Raw genomic sequence first — 7,977 nt, 5'->3', positions numbered from 1 at the left:
AAGCTGGAGAGGGACTTTTTATAAGGACATGTAGTGCTAGGACAAGAGGTAATGGCTTGAAACTGAAAGAGGGTAGATTTAGATTAGATGTAAGGAAGAAATTCTTCACTATGAGGGTGGTGCGGCACTGGAACAGGTTGCCCAGGGCAGTTGTGGATGTCCCATCCCTAGAAGTGTTCAAGGCCAGGTTGGATGGGGCTTTGGGCAACCTGGTCTAGTGGAAGGTGTCCCTGCTCATGGCAGGGGGGTTGGACTAGGTGATCTTTAAGGTCCCTTCCAACCCCAGTCATTCTATGATTCTATGATTCAATGAAAACTTTGCATGATCTGCCCCATTGGTTGTATTGTGCATCCTCAGTAGCTGGCTTTTGCCAAAAAAAATCTGATCTGTGTCTTATCTTGCAGTCACATCCTGAATCTTTACTGCATGCTGTCAAAAATCAATGCAACAAAAAAAAAAAGGTCAGTCAAATTCTAGACAAATTCAAATTAGAGATAAGGTGCAGATTTTTAACAGTGATAGTGACTGGCTTTATTTCCCATTCAATTCTTCTTTTTTGCTCTGGAAGATAGGCTTTAGTCAAATAAGTTATCTGTCTCAAAACCCAGCTGTTGCTAAAGTCAATTTCTGTCTACCCTACAGTTTCTCTTCACACAAATATGACCCCTGTCTGTTTCTCTAGTTTTTGTCTCTCTCTTACTTTATTCTTTCCTCTTGCACTCAGCTAAGCTTACACCTTCCATTTTTCTTTGTCTCTACTTCTCTGCAGCCTGCCATGCTTCTGCCTCTGCCACCTTCTCTCTTGTTGGGCATGTCACCCTATGAACCAGACACCCCCCCGTGTATTCCTTCTTTCCATATATGTCCAACTTCACCCTCTCCCCCCAGCCCTTTTATAGTACACACACATATGCACACATACAGACCCCATTTCTTCATCCTCCCTTCCCCTCTTCTTAGTCTTGTACATTCAGATATGCCTCTGCCTTCCTATTTGCTACGTGGTTTCCAGCTGTGAGGATACTAAGAGAAGAGGGGAACAGATTCCTTTGTTGGGGCGTAGGTGGCAGTAATTAAAAATTCCTTTCAGCTCAGATCTTCTCTATTTGATAAAACAAGACCAAAGCCCCACTATACGGTCATCTTTTATTGTAACATTTGAGACTAGAGTTTGATTTTTATCTTTTCAAGTATTTTAGGCTTTGATGATACTATATTTTGTATCAAGATTGTACAAAAATAAATCAGCACGTAGATGAAACTAGGAAATCTGTTTGAAAACTGAATAAAACCAACCAAATATAAAAAATCAGCAAAGTGGTTTGGTAGCTGCAAGAACTTCTGTATGCGTTTTATTTGTTGGTATTACTTCACATTATTATTTTTGCTTTACCTAGAACATTTTTTAAGTAAAAATATTTATTATTTAATGTGTCTGCATTTAGACAATGTTCATTGTTTTTCTTTAGATTCAAAAAACCCTGTTGTTCATGTATGTTCTGTTTCACATGGGCTATCACTACTTTCTAATCTGGAATCCCTTACAAAGACCAGTGATTATAGGTTTTGAAGCATAGTCCAATTATAGGAATTAATGAAACAAAACTGAATGGAAGACTTCCTGGGGGAAGATGATTTTCCTTTTAGTTAATTTCTGAAGTAGGTTGTATCTACCAACTCATAGCCATATATCCTCATAGCCACAATACTGAAACATAGAGTCCAAGTAGTCTCGGCAGGATTATTTTGTGCAGCACAGAGGACAAGGGATGCTGGCTATTGATGTCTCACTATGATTTCTGGTTTCTTCTTGACAGATGATGACAGACTTGGTTTTGGACAGGCTTTTATGCCATTTGGGAATAAGTAGTTACTGTGGTAGGATCATTGGCTTCACACTCTAGCTTATTCGATCCACCTTAAATCTAAAGCAAGGTTGCTGACCGTTGTCAATATTTTTCTCATTTTGAATAGTGTATGTCTATAGTCTGGCATCCTGTTAAAAGGAAATGAAATAGCACATGTAACGTGTTGTAACCTTCTTCTCATCTTCATTTTATTGTAGTGTAGTTATTTTTTTCTAGTGAGCCATCTCCATTGTGATCTCATCACAGGTCTTCCGCTAAAAGGTCAATCATGACGCAGTCCTGGTGCAAGCAACATCTTCTCTGTGTTTACCTATTTCTTGCTGCTAATGATGTCCTTGGCTCTCAATGCATGCCATTCTTTTAACTCTTGTTTTTTCTTTTATCTTTTGTTTTCACATACATGCATTTCCACTCATACTTCGTTATTACCATTGTTAATATTACTATAGCAAAACTTTGCATGATTATAGCAACTTCTATTTGCGTTGCTTAACAGAAAAAATGTTTTACCTGGATTTCACAATAGTACTCTCTAGGCAGTTGAAAAACCTTGGGTTTATTTACAGTTTCTGTTGCTACTTATGTAAAATTAAAAAAAAAAAAGTGAAAGTACTGCATTACACACAAATGATCCATTAGTTGAAAAGTGAAGGCACACTATTTTAAGGAAAATGACTGCTTCAGCATTTCTATACCCTTATATTTTTAATAGTTTGTCAAAGAACTGCTTACTTTCTTAAAAAAACAACTTCTAGAATTGCTACAGATGCATGTTTACTATTTTAAATTCACAGTTTTAAGTAGCTGTGTTTGGATTTGTTTTGTTGATAATGTATATGGGATTAAGATACTGGGCAATAAAGAAACTCTAAATTTCTTAACATTAGTCAAAAGACTGACCATATGAATCCTCAAATTTATAAATACAGGTGCAGATAAAGGTAATTTCAATAATATTATAATAGCTTATAAAACAGTTACGAATATTGAAACATGGAGCTCCTCTGTGTTAGGTGACCATTAAATGGTATGGCCAGAAGCATGCTGCATCTGCATGATTAATGTGTGTATAAATGTAAGAAGAATTAAGTGGACTCTTTAAACAAACCACTAGTTAACAAGGCTGTTTTAATAAAGGAAATTCTCCCACTTTATTAAAGCTTATATGTAAATAATAATATATATAATTCCATACTGTTCCTAATAATTGCTATTATGTTAACACATTTATTAATATTTGTATAATTATTATTTATAACATTATTAAAATGTTAGTTATCATTAACATTAATTTATTATATTTATTTTTATTTATTTATATGGTTTTATATTTATTACAGATCTATAATATTTATTATTACTATATATTATTAAAATTATTAATATTGATAACATTATTAAAATAATATAACCTTGTTAAAATTATACTATATAGAGATATATAAATAATGTATGTCTGTATATCTAGATGTCAGTAAGTGGGAGATTTCCCACCATAATTTCAAAACTATATTTTAATTATGTTCAATATCAGTACTGGCTATCAGAATAATGCCAAGAGTGCCTAGAACAAGTAGGTAGGTACCATTTTGGGCACCAGTTCAGGATAACACTGAAGTATGTACTCGTAGTTGATTATAAATGCCATTAAAGTCAGAGATTGCCATAATTAAATATTTTGTAAACTGATTTAACATATTTCATTGCTGTTTCTTGTATTTTGATTTCATCTCGTAGATCACAGAGAGTTTTTTTCCCTTGCAAAACATTAGCTTAATTTTTTGAGCACCATTAAGTGAACTGTTATATTGCCATAAAAAACTTCTTAACGTACAGCATAAAGTTTATGCTATAAAGTATGGCCAACACTAGGAGATGCTGATATGTGGTATTTTCACTCTCTTAAAATTTCTGCATATAATGAGAAACAGTTCACATTCACAGTGAAATACATGAAGGGCTGTTTTCAGGAACCCAATTATAGCAGGCTGCTCTCATGGAGCTTCTGCTTATGCACTACATTTTGTCATCTACTTAGTAAAATAATTCTATCCTATTAGGCAGACACTCCAGTACTGTTATTTATCCTCCTATAAACCCAAAACAGGTAGTCAATTTCTGCTTGGTGGTAATACCATAATGGTCTGATTATTTCTGTAGTACTTACGGCGGTTGGAGCCGACTTCATTTCCTGATGGTGGTGTGTGCCATTATCTGGAATACAGGTAGCCATGTAGAATACAATGGAAATTCCACATATAAGAGAAAGCATTACTTACTATTACGTGGTCATCTAGTTTTGTTTCAGTTGTTTCATAGTCTAATTGGTCTGTTTATTTCATTTTTATCAACAGCTATTGTATTGGAGACAATGCTCTGACACTATGTGCTGCAAATAGTGAATTAGGGCTTTTTATATTTAGAATTGTTTTAATAAGCACATAAAGATATTACGTAGCTACAGTTTTATGCTGAAGGGTTTGTAGTGAAATCCTCTTAACTCAGCTTTGAAGGTATTGATGTGGATGCTTTCCTGTGAAGATGAATAGCTGGAACATTGGCCACAGTAGACACTAAAAGTCAGAATTTACTAGTAAGAGTAATTCTGTTAGTTAAAGGACAGACACTTAAGACTATGTTGATATCACAATGATGAGGATAATCAGATTTAACCTGAAATGACACACCTTGTACAGAGTGAGATGTATATCACTTTGCTCTTTTATTTTGTCTGCAACTAACAGTGCTTTCAAATCAATATTGAACAGAGTATTTAAAAGACATTTTTGTCATTTCTGTGCAAGGACAGATACAAGAAAACAAAACTGCTAGTGAAAACATACCTTTGCTGACTTTTTTCACTATTGAGACTCCGAGACAGATTAAGATAATTTTATTAAAACTGTGTTTTGATGATAGGCATAAAATATACTGTATGCAACTCAAGGTATACTGTGCTGGTTTTGCTCAAAACTCTAGAAGTTCATATAGTACATGCCAAACACTGAAAATTAGCAAATCTAAAGCACTTCCTGATGGTATGATTGCATTGGGAAGTTACAGGCTTGTACTCTGCAAGTTTGACATATTCTGATGTAACAAACTGAGCAGCTTTTAATCCTGTTCAGAAATGAATTTATGAAAATTAGGATCGTAATTTGATTGCCTGAGCATATTAGAAACAAATTTATAACATGTATTATTTCTAAATTTTCTAATGGATATGGTTAGCTTTTCTTTTTATACCTTTTTATCTTTAGTAGCTTGTTATTTGAGAACAGATTTTTTTTACTGTTGATTGTGGAGAGCAGTAACTCAGTTGTACAAAGAATTTGTACGAGTTGTGAGGAGTATGAATTTAGACCCACACTAATGTTGTTATAACACTTTTTATAAATAGATCTTTCTTACTTAGAACTTGCTCCTTCATTTTTAGTATGACTGTGTGAGAAGGCATCTTTTTTTTTTTTTTGGTATATCAAATGGAGCTTATCTGTCTTTTCAGTTCTTCCTGCAGTAAGTTGTTAGAAATTCTCAGTCTTCAATATTGGAACATTGGTTGATTGAGGGTAGGGGTTTTTTTTTAGGATGGTCTTACATGTTTTTCTGTAAGCTTCCTTGATTTACTGTTCTCATTCAAGTAATGCCACAATTTGTCAAGACTGGAAGACTTTCACATTCATAAAGGCATATAATCATATTTACTAATTAAAAGATGATTCCTACGTACAGACCAATGAGTTCTCAGTATATGAACAAAATAATTTTCATCAGCTTGTTTGTGTGTGTTGGAAGGGGGAATTTCTTAAAAATTATTGTTAACTGTCTGCTGTAACCAGAATAATTCTGTTTACATGTGTAAGAAATGACACATATTTCAATGGAGTGTTTATCTTCCTTCTCTCTGGAAATATCTACTTTTTGCCAGTTACCAGACTTTGTCAGTAACCTCTCAGATTAAACGAAGGGTTATCGTTACCCGGTCCAGTTTGCAATAGTGTTCTGTTCTTTTAAGATTTCATTAGAATTTAAAATCCAGTATCCCAAGATTCACCCTGTCAGACTTTGGAGATATAATGTGTATAACTATCCATTGTAAAACAGAGGGTATTTCAAATTGGCTTTAGAGTCAAGGGCATCCAGTCAGCTCTTGATTTTCCACCTGTGTGTTACCCAGCCTGGGAGTAAAGGGCATCATGGGCTCCGTGTGTGCCAGCAGCACTATTGGTGTACTCAGGATGCAATATTTGCTTGCTCACATGAGGGGTGCTGGTTGGCCCAACATGAGAGCATGCACTGCATTGTGAGTAAAAAAGAACACTCACCTTTGCTTTCATCCTTGCACTTTAACAATGTGTTCTGGCAGTCTAATTTTAAATACCTAGATGATCCATGGTTTTGGATTATGTGGTTTATACAAACCCTTTGTTACTCTTACAAATTGAAAATAGAGCGTATATGCATTAAACAGACTGTGTTTTGCTGTTATGTGCACTGTTTTTTAAAAATTGCCAGAAATTTATTGCTGAAGAAAGAATGTATCAGATAATTTTATTCACCTGTTTAATTGGAAGTCAGTAACTAGCAGTGTACCCCAGGGGTGGATACTGGGTCTGATCCTGTTGAACAATTTTGTTAATGGTCTGGACGATGGGGCAGAGTGCACCCTCAGCAAGTTTGCAGATGATGCCAAACTGGGAGGAGGGGCCGATACAACAGGGGGTCGTGCTGCCATTCAGAGGGACCTGGACAGGCTGGAGAAATGGGCCGACAGGAGCCTCATGCTGTTCAACAAGGGGAAGTGCGAAGTCCTGCACCTGGGGAGGAACAACCCCAGGCACCAGTACAGGCTGGGGGCTGCCCAGCTGGAAAGCAGCTTGGCAGAAAAGGCCTTGGGGGTCCCGGTGGGCACCAAGTTGAACATGAGCCAGCAATGTGCCCTTGTGGCAAAGAATGTTATTGGTGCCCTGGGTTGCATTAGAAGTGTTGCCAGCAGGTCGAAGGAGATGATCCTTCCTTTCTACTCAGCACTGGTGAGGCCACACCTGGAGTGCTGGGTCCAGTGCTGGGCTCCCCAGTACGAGAGAGACATGGACACACTGGAGAGAGTCCTGCGAAGGGCAACCAAGATGATGAAGGGACTGGAGCCGCTCTCACATGAGGACAGGCTGAGAGAGCTGTGAATGTTCAGCCCAGAGAAGAGAAGGCTCAGGGGGATCTCATCAATGTCTATAAATACCTGAAGGGAGGGTGCAAAGAAGAGGGAGCCAGGCTCTTTTCAGTGGTGCCCAGTGACAGGGCCAGAGGCAATGGGCACAAACTGTGAGGGTGACCGAGCACTGGCACAGGTTGCCCAGAGAGGTGGTGGAGTTTCCATCCTTGGAGATAACGCGAAAGCCGTCTGGACATGGTCCTGGGCAGCCAGCTCTAGGTGACGCTGCTTGAGCAGGGGGATTGGACCAGATGACCTCCAGAGGTCCCTGCCAACCTCAGCTATTATATGATTCTGTGAAAATAGAGTGTTTTCTGTCTTTTCTGTAGTATTACTATGTTTAGAAAAAAAGGAATCAAGCAAAATGGGAACAGTGTGTTTTATTTACCATTTATCAGGTATTTATTTTCTGGGAGTTTTCATTAAGGGACAGCCTATAAAGCCATCATATCCAGATCATTTACACTAAAAGAAACCTGATCCCAGGCAAAATGAATAAACAAAGCAGCTGGCAGTTAAGGTGCTAATCCATTTTACAATTACTTCAATGTAATATTTGAAGGGCATTACAGTTACACTTCATAACAGCAGATTTTTTTCTTTAATATGCTCTTATTTCTTACAGTATGAAATATAAATAGAAATGGCCTCCTAAGAAAATCCCATATGAAACTTTTAATACATAGTGTATTTTGACATTGCTAAGAAAGGCGGTATATAGAATTGTGTAACAGCGCATTACTTAAAAGAGAGAATCGCTATAGTCAATTCAATGGAAAGTGAAAAGAAACAAAGACTGGAGTGATGGCTGGCTACACCCAGGCAAATAAATAGTGGGATCTAGAAAGCCCCACTATGATTTTTTGTCTTTGCCTGGAACAATAAAATAAATTTTA

At 36.9% G+C, this 7,977-nt stretch overlaps 1 protein-coding gene across 1 annotated transcript in view; it reads left to right on the top strand.

Annotated features, from left to right (window-relative positions):
* The window catches only part of FER (fer (fps/fes related) tyrosine kinase), a 173,492-nt gene that overhangs the window by 120,800 nt on the left and 44,715 nt on the right, over positions 1–7,977 (top strand). The window lies entirely within an intron of this gene.

This window comes from Pygoscelis adeliae, unplaced genomic scaffold (genome assembly GCF_000699105.1).
Source record: "Pygoscelis adeliae isolate BGI_AS28 unplaced genomic scaffold, ASM69910v1 Scaffold16, whole genome shotgun sequence".
NCBI classification, from domain to species: domain Eukaryota; kingdom Metazoa; phylum Chordata; class Aves; order Sphenisciformes; family Spheniscidae; genus Pygoscelis; species Pygoscelis adeliae.
This window is presented reverse-complemented; position numbering and strand designations above follow the sequence as displayed.